We start from the raw sequence: 27,564 nt of genomic DNA, 5'->3' as shown, positions 1-27,564 counted from the left end.
GGTACATTTTAGAAATTAGATGTGTTTCTTACATTTTAGGTTGATGAAAAAAATACATTAAACCCCAAAAGTCCAGAAGAATGGCACAAACCAAAAATAATTGCTGCTAATTGTTTGACATTTTATGTAGTACATTTTACTTTTAATATAGCTTTTCATGTTATGACTGGACAAAGTGCTTTTCGGACTATATTAAACAATAAAGTACATTTTTTCTCAACAACATTATGGGGATGTTTAGCAATAGTTTATATCATTTTTTATCCATAGGTTTGCAACTTTTAACCTCTAGTAGTGGAATAATATTTCACCGTCTCATTCTTTTTTTTCAATGGTATTGGTGGGGTTAGACGTGGTGAAGATATGGCCATCGACCAATACCAAATTTGTCACCATTCTCACCATGATAGCCAACATAGTTTATTAAAATTTATGGCAATGTTGAGTTGATGTAGATTTTTAAATCTACTCATCTTAGATTATACTAATGCCTCTGGCATGGTCGGGGTTATGAAGACCCACATAATGAATGCAGGTTCCCCCAATCTTTGAAGTCTATATGTGATTCCCGCAACACCTTTGTCTTTTTATAGTTTATTTAATTGCATTCTGCTGCCCATTAGGACAAAGCCGCAAAATGTAGACTTACGGCTTCAAATACATGTGGGTAACTTAAAATAGTATGTAAATATTATATTCCATTGAGTTAAAATGTTATTTATTGCTGAACAGAGTCCAAGTAGAGCCCCTCTAAGGCATCATTGTATTGTAGACATTCAGGTTATTAACTTTATTAACTACTCGTGTTGGCAGATGCCTCCTGATCTCCTGTGACTGGCACATGGCATGAATAGTAAGGTGTGTGTAAGTCACAGCGCACACTGTCGAGTACACTGCTAGTAAGGTGGTAAAATTGCAGACATTTTTGTATTTTTTATCTTATGAAAGGCATAGATGAAAGAGAGTACAGACTCCCAGCGGGCTGCAGCCTTTTAAGAGTTGTAGGCAAAAGCTATGATGATCTGATTTAGGATCCATTATCAATAGTCTGTTACTTATGTCTGCATGGTCGCCGGCTGATTGATAGTGACTTTGTAGCCATGTGCTCCATAATGCGCTGTCAGGAAATGCTGACAGATGCAATGAAAGAGCAATGAATGTAGGGCAGCCGTAATGGAAAAGGTCCAGCTTGGCTGTATGAAAACTGATAGCTGGGATATTGCTTCCTATGTTTCTATATTCAGTGAAATTATTTTAGTGAGTGAATTAAAATGGTCTCCTGGTAGCAGATGACGGGGGTGGGAGCGAATAGGGGCAGACCTTTATTTAGACAACTTGCAGAGTTTGCTAAAGTGTCGCTCTAAAGCTTTTTGCCCAGGCAGGTGAGCGCTTAACACAGCAGTGGAGCCTACAGTTAATAATGGAGCAGCTTGGATGTCTCGTACTTTGTATTTACCCGGATAGCAGCTATAATACGCTGCTCTCTGTACCTTCAGTGGTAACCAGGGACACTTTATCCTGTGTCATTGAATCTTTCCTTGTGAAGACAATTTTTAACATATGTTAGTGGTATTTTTTTAATGTATTTATTTCATGCTTATATTATTCATATTTTTTTAATATATGTAACTGTCACTATTACCTTATGTATGTCTGTGTTCATAGAAAGTATAAAATTTGTGGGCATAGTAAATTTACAATATATTCCTGACCGATTAACCTCATTGTGCCATTTTCCATCGCTTCAGGTGTGAAGGTTAATGTGCATGTGTGCATTGTGCATATATATATATATGTGTGTATAGTATGTTTATTCATGGTTTTATATGTACTCATATGCATAAAATCTGTGTGTTAAGCAGTGCTGACGCAAACGTAATGTTATAGTAAACTCATCCTTAGATAAGAACTCAACTATGAGCTGAATTTTTACTTTCATTATGTAGCGATACATAACAAGCACAACTGTTTTATATGTGTCTAACTTGTCTCTGACTTTATATACATATATAAATATATAATTAAGCCGTAAACGTATGGCCTCTTTTGTACTCTATTATTTTAATGACTTAAGCATTCCATCCTTATTCAATAAATAGCCCTTATTTTGCATATTGATAGCAATAGTTGCATTTATTAATATAGTGCTTTTCTTCCCGGCACTTTGTCTACACATTTGCGTCTACAATTGCCTGTTGACAATTAGCAGCCATTCTGTCGTTTGGCAAGTCAAAGACAACTGACTCAATATTCTGGAATGTTAACCTGTGAATCTGGGGAGAAGCTGGTTCCTCACTCCAGCACATTTACAAGAACTTAATTCTTATTCTTCTAAATTTTGCTCAAGTACTGGCTTTTCTCTAAAACAAAAGTTTCTTTTATTTTCTTTAATCTGCCAGTCTGGAAAAAAAAATCAATGTTTGAAAGGCTCTTGATGAATAATTGTTGGCTGCCAAGACAATATCAGAGTAATTGTCTTTTTTTTTTTTTTTTTTTTTGATGTATAAACCGTGACGCCATTTATAACTAATGGGTAGTTTTTCTGTCAGGTGCAAGGAACAGGGTAACAAATGAACTTTCCAATGTGAAACTGTAGTGTCACACGTTCTATTTTCAAGGATATTAACCATGTCTTCTTACCAAACACATAGTATGCAGTACTGGCAATTCCTCGGATTTACTTAACGCTTTATCATGAAATATTCTACACACTGGAGCTCAGCCTTGAGATATAAATTAGGCAAAGCCTTAAAAAGGAATGCAGCCACTATAATTACTACATAACCCATATAACCCCCCAAGAACAGATTCTAAAATAAACTGAAGACAGAGAACCTACCGTGAACTCTGTACTGGGTGGTAATTTGGAACCCTTCATGTAATATAAAAGAGATCCGTAATCTACCCCGGCTCTAGAGGCAAGCAGCTAGGCGACGGCTCTGAGACTCCTTGTCAACAAATACAAGAGTGCAGAGTCTTCATGCCCTGTCCTACATGGCCGCGTTCCTTTGAAGGACGTACGGCTTCTAAGCAATGTATTCTATTGCATGTGCTTTGACATATTGTTGTAGAAGTCTGCTGGTGACTGTTGAATGCTGTTCAGATATAGATGCTCTCTTGTACCCTTTCTGCAATTTCCACTTTGATTTGAGCAGCTTCTTATTGAAGTTATACTGAGACTTAAAGAATGTGCAACACCATGTATGATTTATGAGGACTTCTTACATGTGCTGAAATGCCTGTAGAGTTTACACCCAATTCATAAAAAAATAGCTAGGATCGGCATCTAACCACGTAGCAAGTTGTTGCTCTGAGAGATAAAAAAAATAGGTTTACAAGAGAAAAGAATTGAAGCCAGAAGGAATGCATGACTTGTACGTAGACATAATGCCCTGTGCTGAAACCTTTGTAGAGGGGCATGCTTTGTATGAAAACCCCTTTAAAGCTCAAATATTTGATTTGCTAGCATAAAATGCCGTATATATTTATATGTGTGATCTCTAAGGCACGAAGTTGCTTACCCATTGCATGCTTTTATGTTTGTTGACCTTATCATGACAACTCCCTGTGTTTGTGGGCAGCATTTCTAATGGGTGAATAGGACAAAGCTGCAATAGTACTTTGGTTTATATTCAGCTAGGAGGCCTTATTGGATAAAAATTCGATAAATCTGAAGAATGCTACCCATCATCTATATCAGACTCATTTTTTATGCCATGACTCCAACATTAATAATAAGCTTAAATGATAGGAAAAAGAGTTCTGCACTAAAGTTGGTGACTGATACAGTTATGACTTCCTTCTCCACCCATGAAGCCTGAGGCAGGCAACTCCTTCATTGGGGGCGTCCAAAGAGGCCCATGGATCCTTACTGTGTGTGTTTATAGCTGCAGCTTTATATTGATTGGTAAACATATTTTTTTTTTAGTCTACACAAACAGATTTATCCAGTTGTGTGCTACCCGTACCGTACCATTTCAGTATGGGTAGCACACAGCCACATTCACTTTAATGACCATCCATTTGAATGGCCGTATTGCTCAGCATACGGTACCGGTGACAGAAAAAAAAAAGTTTGAGCATGCTCTATATTTTGCCGTTAGAATGACTCACTACGGGCGTAGCACACATTTGAGTGCAAGAAGCCTAATTCTGTACAAATCTCTGAGAACTAAAAATTGTGTCATCCTCCATCCAATGCTTTATTGATTTAGGTTTTCTTCCCTAACAGTAAAACTCTGCATATATAGCATCCAATGGATGCCCAGTGGGTGTTAATGTTCAATATTATTTTTGACAAAACCACAACACAATCGTTAGTGCAAAACAAGTGTTAGTGCAAGTGTTTGTACATGGATGCAGTGAAAGGCGGACTCTGACCTTTATGAGTTGAGCCATGGACATAAAACCAGTAGATGTGTCCTTCTTTGCTGCCACAGGTGTTACTCCTTCATATCCAAGTCTGGGCCAACCAAAAAAAGCAATAGATGAGGGGAAAAATGTAGTACCTCGCAAATCTATGTTGACTATGTTAAATCACCAAAAGTTGTGTAGGCATAGGAAAATCTGTATAGCTCAGGCATGCTCTTCTTCCCCAACCTGAACATTTTCTGCATCTACTAAAATATCCTTGTTGTCTACATCAATTTTATGTAATGGATTCTCTGTTTTGAGGCTACAGTCTATAATCCAAAAAGTGATACTTTGTGTTTAAACCACTATAGTCGCAAGCTTCATGTTGTTTAAACTTTTGAAAATAACATCACTATAACAGCACTATTAGGTACTGGTGGTGCCCCCATGTAAACAAGGCCGTGTCATGTTAAAAGGATCCCCTTGTGACAATGCTGAATCTGGCACATGAGCCACGAGAGAACAATACATTCACTGAAAATGTTTGCCCCATCAGTGGTCAAAAGTAAACAGGAGAAGAAGCAGCAGAAAAGCGATGCATAAATCCTTCTAAGTATGCAGAGTATAGAAGAATGGGTATTCTATATATATAATATATTTATTAAAAATATTTTCTCATAAATGTATCTATGTTTTCTTGGATACAACAACCACCATGCTCTTCTAGCAGTGGCCAGACATACACTATTGAGCTCTGGCTGCGCACATAGATTCAGTATTCATTACCACAGGACGGCTGAGGGACTTGTAGTAACTCCCGGGTATTTGCCTGTTCTCTTCTGCTTGTATGAGTGCCATTGTGACCTCCTACTATGTTCCTGACCTTGATTCTTTACCCCCTGTCCAGACCTCCCTCTACATTCCTGAGTTTGATCCCGTGCTGCCTATCCACGACTCCATCTCCGCCTTACGATTCTGTACTTCGCCTTGACCACCACCGTGAGCAAAGTCGCACCTGTGGAGCAACCTGGTGGTATCTCGCTGCAGCAAGTCCAACCCGCCTTGCGGCGGGCTCTGGTGTAAACTGGGTGTTACTTAGATTCTGCTACCAGGTGTTGGCTTGTGTCATCACTCGCGGTGGTACAGTGGGTCCACTACCCCTGATCCTGACAGTAAGATGCGCCCATGGATCCCACCAAGGTTCTGCTACCTGAACTGACTGATCTCCCTACCATCGTGACCCAGCAGACTGCCGCACAAGGCCAGCAACTTGGACAGCTAACCACTATATTGCGGCAAGTGTTGGTTACCCAGCAGCCGCATCCAATACCTGTGTGATTCCCGATGTGCCTTTCAGCTATGTTCCTGACCTTGATCCTATGCCGCCTGTCCAGACCTTCTGCTCCATTTCCGGCTCTCTCTGATCCTGCGCTGCCTGTCCTGACCTTCTGCCTGTCCACAAACCCGTCTCTGCCTTACGATTCTGTAACTTGCTTTGGCCACCACCGCAAGCAAAGGCGCACCTGTGGAGTCGACATGGTGGTATCACGTTGCAGCAAGTCCAACCCACTTTGTGGTGAGCTGTGGTGGAAACTGGATGCCATTTAGATTCTGCTCCCAGGTGTCGGCTTACGTAATCGCTCGAAGTGGTACAGTGGGTCCACTACCCCTGATCCTGACAATATGGCAAATTAATTAAATTTAATGTGAATACCTCTTTAAAGTAAATGTCTAGCCTTGGATCAGTGGATGCAAAAATTCTTCCTATATGCCAACTTGCCGCGCTGGTCAAGTGTTTGTTTATTCTATTGGAAAATGCATCAAATCTTTACTATAAGAGTATGATATAGTTAGCTTTAAGGGGTGCCCCAAAGAGCAGGTCTTCTCTCTAACCTATTAAAGGGGTTTGCCCACAATAGAAAGTTCTCAAATTTGAATCCCCTAGTAATGTTTACACAATATAGATATTTTCAACAGCTTACTTTACAATTTTACTCAGTTTTATTGCTGTTTTTGCTCCTATGACACAGTGGTAGTGTGGCTAGGACACTCTTAGCATGATTCCTCTGTGCTATGAAATGCTCTGTGCTGACAATGTGCTTAGCTCATCAGGGTACAGACATGAGACATATCACTAGATACTAGAAAGACACAATTTAGTTCTGCTACATCTCAGCTATAACGGACACAGCCCTCCCGGGATAAAGACCTTATCTTATCTGTAGCTTGTAAAGTAGGTCTCTGCACACTAGGGGGGAGTATGTGTGTCTGTGTGTATGAGCTGGTCTTTAAATGGAGTGGGATCCCAGGGCAACCGAAAATGTATACATCAGGAATTATATCTGTGGAATGCTGTATTTTTGTTAAGGCAGCTTTAATGTACATAGAGTAGGAGATCTATTATCATTAGTAATTTAGAAAATTCTAGGTTTTTTTTCACTTAAAAGAAGACCTGGATTAGTAGGGAGTACTTATTTCCATATTTTTTTACTGATAAATTACAATAATAGACATTTCAGACATTACTTGTTTTGGAGTATTCACATCAAATAACTATTTAATCTTTTCTGAGAACTCTGTTTTGCGCATTTTTAAAAAAAATCTGTAAATAGTAAATTATGAATTTTATGAAAACAGTAGCAGCTGGGTTTTTATCATTGCCCTTATCTGTGGAATATGTCTCTTTATAGACTGGGCGCATTGAGCCCTGATTCTCCACACTGGTAACACTATTTCTGCATAGCAGGTTTATTGTCATTTTCTTTCCCACATTTGGGGTCATTACTTAAAACGTCATTGTAGGCGCATGTAGGCTCTTGGCGTGTTGAGGATTGGGGGTTATATCTTTTGGTGCAAACATGTGCTCCTTTGGTCCATTATAAACTGACATCATTTGTTTTTACACCATTTGCCTTCAGGTTACCTACCTACTCTGTACTTTATACATGGTATATTTCCACAGGACAGTCCTTGGATCAGGGCTCTATAGGAGGACATTGTTGTGGCATTATCAGGTGCCAAATGCCCTAGCATTTGCTATTGGGAAACAGTTGGGCTGTATTCCCTTTTTAATGGTTTTTAATGTTGCCTTGTCCGAGTAGTGTAGTTTTTGTACATGTATGATTTATTACTAAAGATTTGATCTTTTGCTTCTTGACACCTGTTTTTTGTGCATTTTGTTTATGACCTGTGACACCGAAAGATTACTTTTCACCACCACACACATGTGGTGATGAACACACCCTTCTGTAGGGGCTGCTACACAGATTTGTGGGCATTTTGAATTTACTTTCTAGTCACCACGGTTGCTGAGAGATCAGCCCCAGTATCTGACCATTGTAATCCTCTTCACTGAGAGGAAGTGCTGTAGCGTGTGTGTTATGATATTTTCAGTGCCTTTTTAACTTAAAGGGGTATTCTAATCTGGGCACTTACATTCAGTTTCATTAATCTGCCATATATAAACATTTCTTCAATTGGATGTTATTAAAAAAAATGTTCCTGTGTGAAGATAATTTCTCATAAATGTAACCATGTTGTCCCTTAGAAACGAGATAGCTTCCTCGGATATGGCCACGTCTGATAGATTGAGTGCACAAAGAAACAAAAGGTTATTGTATATAAAATGTCCGGGAGTTACTGCATGTCGCACAGCCGTCCTGTGGTAATGATCGCTGAATCCTGGTGGTTTGGCAGGACTCTATAGCGCAAGTCTGGCCACTGCTGCCAGAGTATGACGTGGTCGTATCCGAGGAAAGTATCTCGTTTCTAAGGGACAGAATAACTACATTTATGAGAAATTATCTTCACACAGGAACATTTTTTTTAAAAAACATCCAATTGAAGAAATGTTTACATATGGCAAATTAATTTAATTACATGTAAATGCCCAGATGGGAATACCCCTTTAAAGGTATTTTTTATTTACAGCACAAAAACAATTGGTTTTCTTTGTCGTTGAGATAAAGTCCCAAAACCTTATTTAGACTATGGATGGAGCTGTAAGAAACCATGTCAAAGCAGACAAACACTCATCGATGACAATCTAAAACCCTAATAGGAGTTATCTCGATGATGGCCTCAGCACGTGACACATAATTTCTGGTCGCTTCTTCTCCATTGTAGTGGCACTTATTATTACATGGATATTTATGTAGCTTGTATATGTACTTTGAATGAAAATTTTGTAAGTTAGGAAGTTCCGGGCTAGTTCAGAGGACAACTGCTTGTTTGGTGTTGGCTTTGAACAATACATTTTAATTGTTTTGCTGAAACTGCAGAAAATAGAGTTCAACACAATTTATAGAATAAGAATGCCAGACACCCAGTTCCATCATCTATTTGGAAGATCTCTCTACGTCAAATCTGTTTCAATTTGATGTCTGTATATAAAATATGTCTACGAATTGAGTCTTCTCCTCTGCATGACATCCCTGAGTGAGATACATAACACTGACTGGGGAAGCAGGAATACAGCATCTTACAGATCATTTCACAAGCTGCATAGAATCCATAAGAATCCAAAGTCAGAACAGCTGACTGTAACAGCGGGAGATGAGGAATATGTCAGCGCTTGTCATTGGTGAAACATATTCATGCATGACATGGTAGTAGTTCCTACCTTTGTACTTTAGGTAGCCATGCTGCTGTATATATTCCATAATTATGGTCAAAGAGAAAATTGTAACCAAAAATTAATAGGATTTTCTTACATGTTTTCTATAGTTTGTTTTATTTTTCTTAAAGGAAATCTACCATAAAATTCAAGCATGACAACCCAGGGACAAAGTAGATACAGTAGATCCAGGGACTGTGCCGTGGTAATCTTCCCTTCATTTGTTAGGCTGGTTTCACGTTTTTGTGCATACGTTGTAATACGTCAGGAGAATTCTGACATGTCCTTCCAATGTGTGGCACAGCATATCCCACTGTATGTCACAGTATACTGTATACAGTTTGATACGTCGCCCTGGATGCGGGGAAAGGGGTGTACATCAGCAGCAGCCAGAAATTGCTGATGAACAGGCTGTTCCCCCAGTGGTATCACTTTAATAATATGGAAAGTGACATCACCGGGTCCTCCCATACGTCGCATCCGCTCCCCATTGCCATCCATTGCCTCCAGTGAGCGTATACGTCACTCAGGTGGAGGCTGCAGGATGATAAGACGTAGCTTGCTATGGGAAGTATAGTGGCTAGACGGAGGCAACAACTTTGCCTCCATCTGTCACTATTTGTCAATATATAAGCTAAACCTGACTTCCCGACTTATATACTTAGTGTATACATAAAACGTGGTATGAACCCAGCTTCATCCATTGCTTTCTTCCTTCTAAAATGAAATAATGGGGGTTATATACTAAGGGCCCGATTCGCGTTTTCCCGACGTGTTACCCGAATTTTTCCGGTTTGCGACGATTTTCCCTGTATTGCCCCGGGATTTTGATGCACGCGATCGGATTGTGTTGCATCGGTGCCGGCATGCACATGACGGAAATCGGTGCGCGTGGCCGTACGAACACCCGACGGATTCGGAAAAACCACCTCATTTCAAAAAAATAAAGTGTCGCTGGACACACGCTTACCTTCACTCGGCCCGGCTTGGTGAACTTCAGTGCATTCAGCACATCAGCGACACCTGGTGGACGTTGGAGGTACTGCCTTAGTGAATCGCCGGAAGACCCGAATCCACCGCAGAGAACGCGCCACTGGATCGCTAAAGTAAAGTAAGTAAATCTACCCCAATGAGTTTGAAAGGCTACTGGGGCGGTTCCCAGAGCCCTCCAGTGCTGTAGCTTTACCGGCTGTTTTACAGAACTGCCCTAGTAACTTTTCAGGCTTATTAGGATAACTCATTAGGATAACTTGATTTTAGAGGTAAGGAGGCCATTGATAACAAATATAAGAAGCGCCTGGATCTATGAGTAAGTGTCCCGGGTTTATCATGATGGATTTATAGGAAAGATTTCCTTTAACACTGATTATTGCATACATAGGCCATCTCCAATAGTATAGCGGTGTAGGTTGGATACATTTTCTCATCTTTGATCCTAGCATCTCCTCAAATTCCACAACTACAAGTTTAGGATCTGTTTAAGTGTGTTAATTACCGTATTCATCAGATTGCTGTATGGCACATTTTGTGATATTTTTTTTACCCCAGTGTTGTGTGAAACATGTTAATCAGTTAATCACTATATTCATAAAATCTATTTTAGTGAGAGATTTCATCACTACTCACAACTCCACAAAAAAAGAGAAGCAAACATTGCCCATACATTAAGTCTGACACTGCTCAGTTAAATACTTTAATCTGTTATCCTTATGTTTCTGTTTATAAGAAGAAGACATTTTCATCTATGTATATACTATTATGGAAAAAAATATTTTTCCTATGTAATTATAATGTAATTTTGGAGTGTGTATATATATTTATTTATATGTATACTGGTGTATAAAGGCTGCATAAATATGAAATATGTGTTAATTTTATGTTTATATACTGTATATATTTATGGACTATTTGACTGCTATTTGACAGCTAATTTTTTATACTAATGATACCAGATTTTTTTCTGTACTCTGCTACAGTTTTAGAACCACAAAATGTAGACATGGTTATCTCCGTTTAAATCTGATTAAAAAAAATAGGGCAGAGTTAGTAAAACTGTGTGAATACACCAGTGCAGAGTCCAACTCCACAGTTATATTCTGTGCCAGATAAGTCACGCTGGATGATTTACAGTGGGTGCGGAAAGTATTTAGACCCTTTTAATTTTTGTACTCTCTGTTTCATGCAGCCATTTGATCAAAAACCTTCCTTTATTTTTTATACATTAACTATGCTATACACTCTGAACCCGATCTTGACAGAAAACAAATTGAACTGTAGATGACAGAAAAACTAAAATATCACATGGTCAAAAGTAGTCAGGCCCTTTGATGTGACAAAGGAGTGTGGAAAGTCTCTTTGGGAAGAGTCTGTGGGCCCTCTGGACCACCGCGGGGGTTTGTATAAGACCCGTGCTGACAGCCAAGTTAACAAATGCAGGAAACAGTAAGAGCCTGGGATGGCAGAAGGAACACAGAGGAACACTGGTAATGCTGAAACCCTGGAAGGCACAGCAGGAGCACAGGATGGCAGGAGTACAGGAACGAACCACAGGATACACAGGAACGGACCACAGGATATGGACCTCAGGATACAAGACCTGGAACGCAGGGTACACGGGAACACGCTGGAAACACACAGGAGGCTTTCACTTCAGGGATAATGGTTTGACGATCCGGCAGGGAATGCTGGGAGCCGCTGGATTATATTGCAGAGCCGGAAATACCAGCGCCAATCAGAGCAGGAATGCAGGTGAGTCCGGGGACGGGGCAGCCACAACAGAGAGTGTCACGGGTGTGCCCACGATCCGTGACATGGATCGCGGGGGCTCCCGTGACAATATTTAACTCACATGCTGTCCATTTCCTTCTGATCCTCCTTGAGATGGTTCTACTCCTTTATTGGAATCCAGCTGTATTTAATTAAACTTATTGTACTTGAAAAGGAAAGGCATACACCTGTCTATATAAGACCTCACAGCATGCAAATCACATGAAAATCATGAGGTCTAAGGAACGGCCCAAGGAGACAGAATTGTGGCAGAGCACAGATCTGGCCAAGGTTACAAAAGAATTTCTGCAGCATTCAAGGTTCCTACAAGCACAGTGGCCTCCATAATCCTTAAATGGAAAAAGCTTGGGATGACCACAATTCTTCATTTACCTGGCCATTCAGCCAAAGTAAACAATTGTGGGAGAAGAGCCTTGGTGAGAGAGGTAAAGAAGAACCCTAAGATCACTGTGGTTGAGCTCTAGAGATGCAGTAGGAGAAAGTTCCACAAATTCCACTATCACTGCAGCCCTCCACCAGTCGGGGCTTCATGGTAGAGTGAGACGACAGAAGCCTCTCCTCAGTGCGTGGCATATGAAAGCCGCATACACTTTGCAAAAAAAACATGAGACTATAAGAAATAAGATTCTCTGGTTTGATGAGACGAAGTTGAATTTTCTGGTGTTAATTCCATGTGTGTGGAGAAAAACAGACACTGCTCATCACCTGCCTAATACAATCCTAACAGTGACACATGGTGGTGGCAGCATCATACCATGTGGGCAAGGACTTGACAACTTGTTTCAATTGAAGGAAAGATGAATGTGGCCAAATACAGAAATATCCTGGATGAAAACCTCTTCCAGAGCGCTCTTTACCTCAGACTCAGCCGAAGGTTTACCTTCCAACAAAACAATGACCTTTAGCACACAGCTAAAATAACAAAGCAGAGGCTTCAGAACAACTCTGTGACCATTCCTGACTGGCCCAGCCAGAGCCCGGACCTAATCCCAATTGAGCATCTCTGGCTTTCCTGTTGATAAGGGATCACAATCAAACTTGTATTGTACTCATCATTGCACTGTGCATCATAGTCCAGATGCAACTTTCCCCAATCTACTGAAACAACGGTATGATACCATAGGGTGCAGAGGTTGTAGTTCACATGGCCAGCTTTTGGAAAATTATTGTAGCTAAAAATGGTTTTATCTTGTAAAGAAATAGATTTTTTTTTTTAATTTTAAAAAGTTTTTATTCCTTCCAACAGTTAGCATTGAGAGCAGATAAAGTCGTCAATTGCGGAATCTTTTCTTTGCATTCCTATAGACGGTGACACCGCATCTTCATGCCTTGTGCACCCAAATGATAATTAATCCGACCTAATTCACAGCATCACCCTAGAATTGATGTACTGTCATAAGTGCCCCATGTTCAGATCAAAGCTTGACAGGGGTTTAACACCCTGGAACAGGTCATCATGTGATAATATTCTTGCCTCTCACTATTTGTCTTCAGCCAAGCAATGTATATTACAAGAGGGGACGGGGGAAAGGGAAGAGGAATAATTATAAATGAAGAGTGACGCGGGCTGTGAACAGAACATATGTTAGAGGCGGCTGAGGCAGCGGTGAATTATATCATTTCGTGATGAAGCTGCACTCGGGCTGAACGGACCTATTCCACAGCCTGATATATTTTATCTCTACTGTATTTGGACTGTCATCTTCTGAGAGAGATTTTATGTAATTGAGAGTCAGCTCTGATCTGTGTGATCAGATGGAATGAATGGAGCTTTGGGAAAGCAGGGCTTCTGTAACATGTTGTAATTGAGCGAGAATCTCGCCTCACTTTACTATGCAGGATATGGATAAAAATAGCTCTTCTGTATTCTCTATTGTCATTTATGACGTGGGGCAATTGAACAGATATAGTACACGGCTTTGTATTGCTTTTTATGTAATGTGCAGTATATTTTAGGATTTTTGGGAAGTGTTCTGGAGCTGACCAGGTCATTTTATGCTGCTACATTTCGTTTTAAAGGTTTGTGTCATTAATAATAATTATTCCCTAAATAAATCACAAAACCTGGAAATCTAGAGTAGATTAAGGGAATTTGTGATCTTGTTTCTGCCGATAACAGGGGGTCTAACAGCTAAGACTCTTCACATATTTATTTTTTTGATAAATATGTGAATATTTATTCTTTTGGGGATATTATTAAAGACACAGGCAGTTTAACCGGTTAAGGACCGGGACCTTTCCCGTTTTTTCATTTCCATTTTTCACTCCCCACCTTCAAAAATCTATAACTTTTTTTATTTTTACACGTAAAGAGCTGTGTGATGGCTTGTTTTCTGTGTAGTACTTGCACTTCATAGTGATTGCATTGAATATTCCCTGCCATGTACAGGGAAGCGGGAAAAAAATTTCAAATGCAGTGAAAATGGTGAAAAAACGCATTTGCGCCGTATTGTTGTGGGCTTAGATTTTACGGCTTTCACTTCACGCCACAAATGACATCTCTACTTTATTCTTTGGGTATTCAGGGATACCAAATTTGTATAATTTTTACAATGTTTTCATACATTAAAACCTCAAGACAAAACTTTTATTTTATTTTGCCGTCTTCTTGCGCTAATAACTTTTTCATACTTTGTTGTATGGAGTTGTGGGTGGTGTCATTTTTTGCGACTTTTGATAATGTTTTCACTGATATTATTTTTAGGACTGTACGACCTTTTGATCACTTTTTATAGAATTTTTAATTTATTTTAAATGGCAAAAAAGTGCCACTTTTGACTTTGGACGTGATTTTCCGTTACAGGGTTAAAAGCAGTGAAAAACCGTTATTATATTTTGATAGGTCGGGCATTTTTGGAAGCGGCGATACCTAATGTGTTTATGATTTTTACTGTTTATTCATATTTATATCACTTCTCGGGAAAGGGGGGTGATTTGAATTTTTAGGTCTTTTTATTATAATTTTTTTTTAAACTTTTTTTTAATTTTAATTTTTTATTATTTTTCAGACACCCTAGGGTACTTTAACCCTAGGTTGTCTGATCGATCCTACAATATACTGCCATACTTCAGTATGGCAGTATATGGGGATATTACTCCTCATTCATTACAATGTGCTGATAGCACATTGTAATGAAAGGGTTAAAACGAAGTAGCCTCGGGTCTTCGGAAGACCCGTGGCTACCATGGCGATGGATCGCCGCTCCCCGATGATGTCGCGCCCATGCGCCGCCATCTGTTTGAAGCCGCCGGCGGCAAAGCTGCAAGAAAACACCCGCGATCGGTGCTAGCACCAATCGCGGGTGTTACTGGTAAGCCTTTGCTGCAATATGCAGCAGAGACTTACCGGCTATGGAGAGGGCTCAGCCCGTGAGCCCTCTCCATGCATCGGAACCCGACCGCCGCCGTGAATACACGGCGGGCGGTTGCGAACCAGTTAAAGCAGACCTATCACTAGAAGTTAACCCTCCAAAGCAACAATGCCTGCTGGTAAATGGTTACAAGTCTTCCCGATATATCACCTAAAATTAACTGAGAGTGAGCACTGTGCAATAATTAAATCAGTTTTTCTTATATGCAAATTAGCATACTTGACTCTTTTATTCAAGATTTGACTCTTTCTTTCTCCTGGGCTTCCAGTGAACCACACCCCCTTAGTTTGACCGACAGCTCTTTGTCTCCTACAATTTCTGGCACTGCCCTGCTTCCTTGTTCCTGATAGACAGGTCTCACTTCTAGGACATGCTGCTGTGTGGAACTAGTATAATGTGACCAGGATGATATCAACCTATTCCCCCTAAAATTTGCCATATCTACCCCATGTATGTATCTGATCACATGAAATCACACCATGCCCTCATGGAGGATGGGGCGAACTAAAAGTCCATGGAGAAATGTTGTGATCTCATGTGATCAAATACATACATGGGGTAGATATGGCTAATTTTAGGAGGAAAAGGACGTTAGATGACATCACCCTAATCGCATGAAATAAAGTGCTAAATAGTAAGGAGGCATAAGGCATGGAGAAGTAGATTGGAGGGGCTGCCCAAGCAGGACACGCTTCTTCTGATACCAGGTAATTTTTCATAAAGTTGATTTAATGGGGATGTGAGGGAAACAAATTTCAACTAAAAGAAGGGTGGCATTGAGTTAATAGGGCTCTATGGGAATCTGTCATTAGCTGTATTTGTAAACATGTGGTGAGAGGTTCCCTTTAAGGTATATCCTTTAATGCTTTTATACCTTCACCCCACATGAAAGACATTTACTAAACAGTGGTGTTTTGTGCCTTAGACCTTATTGTACTTAAAGGAGTAATACCATCTGAGCATTTACATTTAATTTAATTCATTTACCATATGTAAACATTTCTTCAATTGGATGTTATTAAAAATATTCCAGTGTGAAGATAATTTCTCATAAATGTTGCCATGTTGTCCCTTAGAAACGAAATGGCTTCCTCGGATACGGCCACGTCTGCTGGAGTGATTGCACAAAGAAACAAAAGGTGTTTGTATATGAAATGTCCTGGAGTTACTGCAGGTCCTACAGCCGTCCTGTGGTAATGATTGATAAATCCAGGTGGTCAGACAGGGGTCAAAATGTCTGGCCACTACTGCCAAAATGTGAGGTGGTCGTATCCGAGGAAGCCATCTCGTTTCTAAGAGACAACATGACTACATTTATGAGAAATTATCTTTACACAAAAACATTTTTTTAATAACATCCAATTGAAAAAATGTTTACATATGGTAAATGAATTGAATTAAATGTAAATGCCCAGATGGAAATACCCCTTTAAAACAATTTAAAAACTGCCTCCGGCAGTCGAAGACACATCGTCCATTGTTTTCTCCCCAAGAGCAGCCCACAGTTTTTTGGGCATGTGGCCTAACAAAACAGAGAAACTTACTAAATGCAGTTAACACTGTAGTGTGACCCTGAAGTGTTAAGGTATTTTAAATAACATGTGAACTGATATTGTTTTTTCTGTTATATAGTCTATAAAATTATGCTCTCCTCCCTTTACTGGCCCCAAATTTTGATCATGTTCTTCTATTCCACCACCTAAGTAACCGCTAACTTGTTTTGAAGAACATAGTCTACCAGTGTATTATTGAATTTTGCTTAGATTTTAATTGTCATAAATTGTGCCAAATGTATTAAATGTTGCATATTGTTTGATAACTTAGTCACTTATGTCCTGAGATGTTGTTCCACTTTTTAAACAACATCTTACAAGAGTGAGATTGCAGCAATTTGTGTAATTTTGAAAAGATGCGCTTGATAAATATGGTGTACACTCTGCTAGACAAGCTAACCATGCCTATTTTCCAAAGCCTCTGTTTTACCTAATTTTTCTTTTTTGCTGAGCACTTAGTTTAATAGTTAACTGAATATTTACTATTAGAAATAATAATAGGTTAAGGCCTGGATAAGGCTAAACGTGTACATGTAAAATAATTGGTTTAAAACTTTTTCAGAATGTATGCCATGTGGCATGCCTTCCTTATGTTTGTTAAAAAATCTGTACTTTGACTTCCCAAGTCATCTGTCATTGTCATTTCCTTTAGCTTGTCTCCTTGCTTTCACCTTTTACACAGCTTATACATAAATGAAACACACTTCCCCCTCGAATGGATCTTTCAAAAGTCTTTGCTTGCAGAACTTTCAGATATTTTTCTTTAACAATTACAGAAATAAAATTAAAAGCTATTTTTTTAAAGTTGCCAAAGTAACAATTGAAATTTTCCGAACAGTCAAAAGGGAGGAGTCCCTACATTCTAGTGTGCAGCATTCTGGTTATATAGTTACTGTGCTATCCAATGCCATGCTAGGCAGAACGGGTATTATGAATGAAATTGTCAGCCATAGCGTTAAAACTAAAGAAGGATAAAGGGAAAAATGCTGACCAACTTGTGTAATTTGACGGGTTAGACGAGGCAGGAAAATGGGAAAGCTCTTGTCGAAGAGTGACTTTGACAAGGGACAACTTGGGACAACAAGGCACAACTTCCACAAAACATAATTTCTCGAAGGGCCCCTCCCAGTGTACAGTGGTTAGCATCTCCAAAATTGGAAGTCCATGAAAGAACATGGAACTGGATTATGGGCACTCCAGTGAAAAACTTGAATCTCTGTCAGAGAAACTACTGTAGAACAATTTTGGAAAAACTCAATACTACATATGATGATAAAGTGGCAGATACAGTAAAATAAATCTGCAGACCATCAGAATGTCCATGTGGAATCTCATCAACCAAAATTGCTTACAATACAAGGTGAGCATCAGATCCCAAATCATAGACCAGTGGTATTACATTTAAGAGAAAACTATTATTTCTAAGCCCTAAATGACATAGATGATGACAATTTGCCACCACACACCCCTGAGATCATTAATTTGGCAATATGTAAAATGCCACCATTCAGGTGTGTGATCTTATCTATGGTGCCATGTCTTGTTTATAACTATAATAATAAAATAAAGGGTTTTTTAAAAAATAAATAGATACTACTATTCAGTAACTGTGAAACCAATAAAAAGTGCCAACAATACCTAAACTGAATATAGGGTAGTCACATATTTGTGGCAAAAGATTGTTCTACCAGTTTTGGAGGAAAGCTATCTTTCATATATTTCCCATGGAACAATATTTTTAAGGACTCAATATTGGTCAAAATAAGTTCCTATAATAAAAAGTAAAGAGAAAAAACAGACACTTTATTTTTTTAAAGCAAAATGGTCAGTGGCAGATGTTTGAATCTGTCTGAAAGAAAGTTCTGATTCTGATTCTGGGTCTAGACATATAGTATAATTATTCTGTAGTTTCGATAAAGTTTCTAGTAGCCTTTGTGTGACCTCTTCAGTCCGTGATGCCAGCCACTTTTAATCTTGTGTTTACTTTTGATCTGGGTAGAGCTAATGGTCTGCTATTGATTGGTACTTCAGGATCATTGCTATGCAGGTTGTTATTCCATCTCATTTTTACCCCTTGCTTTGAAGTGAATATCCTTTATATATTTTTTCAGATTTCAATAATACTTTGCTCCCTATCAGTGCTGGGAATCTCAGGGGGCTATATCCCACCGATACAGTGTGCTTGACAAAACAAAAGCAGACATACAAAGAAGCTTTATATGTGTGAATGGAATAGTGATAGATGTAAGTAATAAATACCCTGTTTCCCCATAAATAAGACAGTGTCTTATACTAATTTTTGCTCCTAAAGAGGCCCGAGGTCTTATTTTCAGGGGACGTCTTATATTTCCATGAAAAGTAATTAATATTCATTGTTGAACAAATAATCAACTTCTCTAACATCCTTATAAATCCCCAAACTTATTTCATGCAGAATTTCTTGTGACTGCATTTGGCCCCAATCTATCATGTTTAGCAATAGCAGTTTCCTTAAATGAGCACTTCTTGTCCGGGTAGCTGCTTGTATCACATTTGCAGCACAACAGTCAGTTATTTTATCCCATGATATCTTCCCCCATGTCACAACCTCTTGTTGTATCTAAATGATCTACTAATACTAATGCACAGTCTGGGGGGAGCTGTAGCATTTACTGACGCTAGGTCTTATTTTCAGGGGAGGCCTTATATTTCTAAGTTTAAACAAAATTGTACTAGGTCTTATTTTCGGGGGATGTCCTATTTTAGGGTAAACAGGGTATATGAATGCAAAAGGAAACATTTATTGAGGAATACTGTAAAAGAGAAAGAGGGCCACGTAGTACTCCCTTTAGTTTGGATACAGGATAAGTTTGGGCAGGCCAAGTAAGTGTTGCAATACAGTATGTGGACAAGGTTGTCCTGACATATCACTGACATCATCTACTGTCAATAGTGATGTAATGATAGATCAGTGTGTTATCTATATAGAGGTCATTGTACAGGGAGGGGGAGGAGATAAGCTGTGACATCATCTATTGTCAGTAGTGATGTAATGATGGGTCAGTGTTATCTATATAGTGGTCATTGTACAGGGAGGGAGGGAGATAAGCTGTGACATCATCTATTGTCAGTAGTGATGTTATGATGGATCAGTGTTATCTATATAGAGGTCATTGTGCAGGGAGGGAGGGAGATAAGCTGTGACATCATCTATTGTCAGTAGTGATATAATGATGGGTCAGTACCTATATAGAGGTTATTGTACAGGGAGGAGGAGATGGGTCAGTATCTATATAGAGGTCATTGTACAGGGAGGAGGAGATAAGCTGTGACATCATCAATTGTCAGTAGTGATGTAATGATGGGTCAGTGTTACCTATATGGAGGTCATTGTACAGGGAGGAGGAGATAAGCTGTGACATCATCAATTGTCAGTAGTGATGTAATGATGGGTCAGTGTTACCTATATGGAGGTTATTGTACAGGGAGGAGGAGATAAGCTGTGACATCATCAATTGTCAGTAGTGATGTAATGATGGGTCAGTGTTACCTATATGGAGGTCATTGTACACGGAGGAGGAGATAAGCTGTGACATCATCTATTGTATGTAATGGTGTAATGTTGGTAAACGTGTCAATACAAATTGCAGCATTTAGTACTATTTATTACTTATAGAAAGTGTTACAACATTATATAAAACTAAAATTTGTTAGAAAATGTAGGTCTTTTTCAAATTACATATTCCCTTTGGAGACTATCATAGAAGCTATGGTACCCAGAATCACTTCCAGAGTAACATTTACTGTAGCCAATTATAAGCTATGCTATGTACAGTATAAGGGCACCTGCACACCCGGGCTGTACCTGGTCGTAGCGTATGGCAGGGATGCAGGAGGGAGGGGCAGGTGAACACTCCTCACCCTTCCCCTCTCCATAGGAAGCCAGGCTGCCACGCCATAAATCCAACAGGACTTTCACAGCTCTGACATGGTGCAGTGGGCACTATGGCCATTCAGAGGGAGGACGGTATTCCCCCTTGAAGTAAATGTGGCAGTGTGCTACCTGTGTGCGGGCAGTATACGGCCGTACAAAAACCTTTTGTGTGCAAGTGGCCAAACATGTTTCTCATGTAACATTTGCTCCACATAGAGTCTGTGTTTGCTCCCTGTAATGAATGTTTCCCTATATGTAAATTTCCATAGATTTCCCTCTATACAGACAGCTAATATTTACAGAGGCACTAGTAAACTTTCAGCATACATTCAGCTTTCAGACTTACTGTACAGTACAGCAGATGTCACTCCATTTGCCTAAGTCCTGCTGACATTTGGAGACGTAGATTAATTGAGCTGGAGAACAAAATTTAATTAAAATTAAATACAGGCTTGGCCATTGTATCTGTTCATTTCCAGCACTCTGCTGTGTACATTTGCAGCGAACATCACAGTTAATTTGTTTAATCAGGAGGCTATGTGAGGGAATCTGTACTTGGTGGAAAGCAGGAAGGTTGCAATAAAGACAATTATGTGTCCTAGAAATGGAAGCTGTGCAAAAGAGCCTATATTTAACTTGTGTATTCACTACTGTAAGACACTGCCCCCTGCAGGCTGAAATAATACGTAACATTTATGACATTTAGTGATGTTCACTTTGAAAAACATCATTATTGTTATTTTATTTGGTCAATAATCAAAATGCATTAAGGTTACTTTAAAGGGCTTATATATTTAACTTAATTGTATAAGTTAATTGTTCTTGGAACATACAAAAGGAATTAAAATCTGGCCATCCTTTTAGTAAGAAAATATCTGAATATACTTTATCTGTGGTTGCCCACATTTAGAGAACCCCTCAAAAGCCAAAAGTAAGACAAAATAATATATCATATATACGTCTTCATATAGCAACAGCGCTTTTTTGATCTTTTAATTGACAACATAATTTTTTTTTAGTTTAGAAAGTTTGCCTCACCGATGCATATTACGGAGATCTATAACCATACCTACCATACCTATGTGTGTGATGTTGGAATCAAGACTGTGAAAGATGTATTGCAAAATTGTCTCTGGACTTGGAGCACTGAGGTGCTCTACTGTTTGAGATTTTTTTACTTTACACATCCCTTCCTCTCTGCTGTCATAGATGTATAAGTTCTTCTTTAATATTTCAGCAGATGGAAGGGGCTGGGAAGTAGATACACAGATATGAAAGAACATAGCAGTGTGAAGAGGCACTCTTAAAGTATGAAGTCCCGCTACAATCCTAGAATACAAATGCATACAAACACAAACTAAGTTATGGTTACACAGAGGTATGATTACATAGATATCCCTATGGCAATACCTAAAATAGCTTTAAATGGTCAAAACTACTGGTAGATTCGTATTCTGTATTGTTTGCTCAACTAGAGGAGGGATGAATTTCTTCTGATCTCTGGGGATTCCCAATGATCAAACAACTATATTCTAGGAGAAAAGATATAGTTATCAATTTTTGGACAACTCTTTTCATATAGCCGATACTTCTCACCAAATTTTCTATGTGTTAGATCTTTTTGTGAAGGTACTTCCTATAACTTTATTTACACCTAATGGAAATGTAATGGAATTGTAAAATAAATAACTGGCATTATGATCCTCTAGCAGCGTGGTTGTAGGAAATAGACCATTGCTCCATGTGTTTATAGCTTCTCTCCTGCACTACAAGTGGCCATCATAAAGATTGAGTGGTTTTACACCACTGTGCAACGGGATATGCTGTTCGAACACTAATGAAGTGAAGACGTAAAAAAAAAACTAAATGGATCCCAGGACTTGACTTAAAAACTTCAATACTTTTTTTTTTTCATCTTCTTAAAGGTGGATGGTACAGACACTTTCCAGCTAATGTGTTTCGGGTAAACATATCGCAAATCGTTTTTCATTAGCATATTCAAGCTGTCTGGCTTATTCATGAGTGGGAGGCACAGCCACACCCCCCAGTGCTTGACTGACAGCTGCTCCATGTAATGGCTGCTCCATGTGATTGCTGGCAGCCACGCCCCCTGCTGCATGTGTGTGTATAGGAGAGATACAACAGCTCCAGGCAGCCATGTTATAGCAGGACATGTCAGGTACTTGTGTAGCTTATGTTTGTATCTCTCACATGTGTATTAGGTGCGAGAGCATGTCAGCAATTACACTAGCAATGCTTTACTATACATTACACACAGACATGAGCAGGGGGAGGGGTAACAGGGGTGACATCACTGCCTCTGACCATGTGACCAGCCTCATTGAAATAATAAAGAAAATATGATTTTATAATGATTAATGTATGAAATAACTAGATAAAGGCTGGGATGGGATCCTTGTGAGTTGCTCCAACAGTTAGAGGTGACAGAAATAGTGACACAGACCTGATGACAGGTGTCGTTTAAAGATATATCCATAGTAGATCTTCATGGCTTTCACCGAGACAACAAATGCCCAGACCATGTGTGACGTTTCAGACCTGTCTGGGTGTTTGTTGTCTCTGTAAAAACCATGAAAATGTAACGTGGATATATCTGTAATGATAAATATATATATATATATATATATATATATATATGTATATATATATATATATAATAAAGAAATATATAAAATAATGAAACTGAATATTTTGATTCACAATATTACTTGATTGGCAAGGACAGAGAGTCTTGTTTTTAGTCCACTATCCACACTAAGTATTATTTGGAGCGTTATCATATTGTTGATGTGGCTTCAAGATAAGCCACAAGTTTAAGTTGTGACAATAACAGTTCAACCCAGGAGATTGCTAAATATTCTATCCTGGACCGACATCAACAGAGCTAATCATGTGTGATCTAACCAAGGGTGCCATATAGCTTCAAATTTATGGACAGCATAACGTTTTTTTGGTATACAAATTTTCCAGTGGTAAAGACTGGTTAACTGTACCCTTAAAGGGGTTGTCCGAGTTTAAAAAAAAAAAATTATATGTGGCCGGGAGCGGGGTTACTAAAACAATAAAGCTGTACTTACCTCCCGGTGCCCTCCCGTATCCAGCGCTGCTGTCGCTCCGGTTGAGCGCTGGACTCAGCTTCCGGCCGGCCGTGGCCTGGTACGCCTATCCGTCCCTATACACAGCATTGTGTATGGGGACCGGAAGGTTGTCGCATCCGGCCGGAAGCTGAATCCTGCGCTGCTCCGGCGGCCATGTTTGTTTACATGGCCCCCGGACCGGAGCGACTGCAGCGCTGGATACGGGAGGGCACCGGGAGGTAAGTACAGCTTTATTGTTTTAGTAACCCCGCTCCCGGCCACATATATTTTTTTTTTTAAACTCGGACAACCCCTTTAAATTCTTAGATAGTAGGCGAGACTAGATCCTTCTAATGGAAAGCTAGCAGTGTACGAGTAAGATTTAACAGACTTTGCATCACACCAATATGAGAAACACACCTTTTTTTTCCTAATTGGTAATATAAATAACTGTTTATGTTTTTAACTGTATATACGGTACATATATATATAATATGTGTAACAAACTAATGTCATTATTAACATTCTCCTATGAATCAGTACATTCTGTAAGGCATGGGTCTATAGATTGCTTAGAAGAAAATTCTATTTTTGGTTATCCGCAGCCTTCCTTGTGGGTAAAGAATCGGTGGTGGTGCCGGGTTGACACACTTCTAATTAGAATGTGTAATTTGCGCATACATATTTGTTTCACCTGTAGCATCTCCTGCGGTAATGGCCACTGTATTTCTTGACTATAATGAGGTGCTCTTTACTGAAGGACCTGCTTATATAAGGGAGATGCTTGGAGGTAATGCCACTTCATTCTTTCCTTTCGCTGGTCTGGTTTTTTTTTTTTTTTTTTTTGCACCACAATCCGTAAAGTGTGGCAAGTAATAGATTTAAATTTGCTAAGTGCATTTACTCCTTTGTGCCACCATAAAGAGAATCTATTACTGTAAAATTGAGGCTTGGTTTCAAATTGCACCATTATGAAGTTTTCTTGCAGCAATGTTTTGTCTCTAATACACTTCCCTCATTGTAATTCTGTTACAAACCTGATGTCTAGCATCAAGTCTCACAATAATTATTTTAAATTGCTACTAGGAACAGAAGTCCTGGTGGGATATATTACTACCATTCTAACAAGATGAATTTCAATGCACTTGTAACCACATTATAGTGGATTATGAAAGAAAGAACATCTTTGAGTTTTTGGCATTCAAGTATACATGTAACCTTCAAATATTATTCTGCTCTGAACTGATGCCTTCATCACACACTTTAGGCCATTAAAATAAAGGAAGGGGTTACAGAAGGAAAAAACAAGGGCTACTTTAGAAATGATAGCAAGAGAAGTTAGTTTTAATATCATATTTTATTCATATGGTTCCCAGTTTTAGATTATTTTTCAGCATCCTCCAGGAGCTGTCTCTACTGCTAGTTGCCTTAACCCCGTGAGTGTTAAATATACCCTCTGGCATAACTAGAGGATTTCTCATTGTTATGAGTGGGCTGTCAGGATGACATATGGAGAGGCAGCTTCTCAGCACCTGATTTCTGCCTATTATTACTTTGTTATATTCGTTTTCATAGTTTCACTCATTCTCATTCTTCCAATACAGTTGTAAGCATCTTAAACTAATCAAAGAAGCACTGATGCTATCCTCAAATACCCTTAAGGGTCGAAAGAGACCCTTTACTACACGGCAAAGTAACTATTCCAATTTGTCTGCCAAAGAACAACTCTATAAACAAGAAAAGTTTTACTCAAGAAGTTTTTTTTCCAGACTTTCTGCACAGTGTACATCCCAAGGAAGGCAATTGATAATGTCCATATTACTAAGTGAGAAGTGGATAGAATAATGTAGAGTATACACTCAGGGTAATTCTATTGATGTTATTGTATACTTTCTGTGTTTGCCATATTACAGTGAAACCTCATTAAAACAGTCGTTGTGGTCTAGGAAGATGTTTATCCAACTCTTCTGCCCCAGGTGTTGTGCCGCACTTCTATAGCACTATATTGTATCAGATTTCTTGGATTGCTAATCTCTGGCCATTATGGAGGATGTAAATTCATTCCTTTGCTTATTATTATTTTTTTTGTCATTGCACTTTTCTTTAGTTTAATTAAGATATTTTTTTTAATACTGTATTTATTGAGTTTTTCCAATTTTATATGAAAACAAGACCCCAACATAAGGTCAACAATACAAACATTGTAATTAAGATCTTTATGTATATGGATAATACAGAGTACATTGTTTTTTTATCTTTTTATTAAAGTGAACCAGGAATGACATTTTTAGCTGGTGTCAGGTTCCAATAGCCTATGCTCTGCTGATTTTTAAAAATTCCTTTGTCAGCTTTCTAAATAATTTCCGTACTTTATCAAACTTTATTTCACATTACCTGGCTCTCTGCCAGCAGAGTATGGTGAGTTCCGGGGGAGGAAAGCTGCAGCAGGCTGTGCCTCAGTCTCCTCCTGCATTCTACCTCTTCCTCAAACTCATTAAGCTCCCTCCACCCCTCCTTTCTACCTTTCATGTGAGTTGAGCAAACAGTGGATGAAGAATGTTTGAGGGGAATGAGACACAGGCATAAAGATTTCTGAAGCCTGAAGCTGCAACCCCCTTTCTACCCCAGGGACTCAACACATGCTGCTGGCAGGGAGCCATGTATGTGAAATACAGTTTTAGTAAGTATTGACAGTATTAGAATGCTGACAAAAGCATTTTTTAAATAGCATTGGCTATTGGTGTAAACTAAGTCAACTACTTGGAGTCGTAAACTACAATTAGCTATTTATCATTCGTCATTAATGGCGAAAAAAATAGCATTCATAGGGTAATATTGTTTGCTTTATTTAATTGGTTACAAAAATTGGTTAGAAAAATTAGACCCTCACTGTGTGTAGTTTTGTAATTGAGGCACAGCTCCCATTAGAGCATAAATAATGTTTTTGGTGCCACCATCGGAACACTGTCACCACAACTATGGACATGCTGTATGCCAAGGTTACTTTGTCAAGAAAAAAATCAGATATGGGGTCCATATGTCTCATGCTTCATCTGATGACTCGTGGCCACATGTATGCTAAATGACCAATCATGTTGCCATATATTAAAAAAAACAAAGAGAATTTTAGGGCGAATTTATCACGACTGGGTGCCAGGCATGATGCTCTTGTCACCAGTGAACGATGTGCCAACATTCTAAGAGGATTCTGGTGTAAAATTGCATTATAACCTATGCCAGAAAAAAAGTCACAGTTCCTGGACATGCGCCAGGAATTGCGACTTTATCATAGTTATCATTGCTATGAACGACAGAAAACTGGAGGGCAAGCAATGATAAATTCCCCTTCTTAACTTTTTCTGTAAAACAATCTGTCTGTTGGGTTTTAGATTCTCTACCATTAAAGGAGTTAATGAAAAGTTAATATCCAAAGTTAATGGGCATAAAATTTATCTTGGATTTATTCTGAAGTGTTGAATAATTTCCAAGCTTTTTTGAGCCAACTTCCTATTTGAATACAGTCAATTAACACCAATGCCAGGCTGAGAAATCTTAGGACCCTGGAAGAAGACACCAGTTGCATCCCATCCCAATAATGCCACATTGATAGTGTCTGTATATGGAAGATAACAAATGTGCTTATCCGTGGACTTCTTAGGGGTTAATCTAAAAGGATGGAAATGTGAAATGCTGTTAAAACTGAAAACTCATAGGAGTGAAATTAAGTAATGCCTTAAGTGTGAGCTCATAGGTCTCACGGGATTGTTCGCATCCTTCGGCTTTAAACACAAAATGAGCTTTAATTAGGAATTAAATCAAGTTGAATTTTTTTAACAAACTTATTTTATGTGCTTTGAACTTCAAGGAGAATGTT

The 27,564-nt window shown here is 38.9% G+C and overlaps 1 protein-coding gene and 1 long non-coding RNA gene across 7 annotated transcripts in view; one reads left to right on the top strand and one right to left on the bottom strand.

Moving 5' to 3' along the window:
* The window catches only part of LOC140072691 (uncharacterized), a 31,289-nt gene extending 28,217 nt beyond the window's left edge, over positions 1-3,072 (bottom strand). Inside the window, exon 1 of the long non-coding RNA XR_011849186.1 lies at positions 2,840-3,072. This is a non-coding gene — a long non-coding RNA (uncharacterized lncRNA). The remainder of the gene's footprint in view (positions 1-2,839) is intronic.
* The window catches only part of KIAA0825 (KIAA0825 ortholog), a 264,884-nt gene that overhangs the window by 174,121 nt on the left and 63,199 nt on the right, over positions 1-27,564 (top strand). The window lies entirely within an intron of this gene.

The sequence above is a fragment of the Engystomops pustulosus genome, chromosome 1 (genome assembly GCF_040894005.1).
Source record: "Engystomops pustulosus chromosome 1, aEngPut4.maternal, whole genome shotgun sequence".
Classification (NCBI taxonomy): Eukaryota; Metazoa; Chordata; class Amphibia; order Anura; family Leptodactylidae; genus Engystomops; species Engystomops pustulosus.
This window is presented reverse-complemented; position numbering and strand designations above follow the sequence as displayed.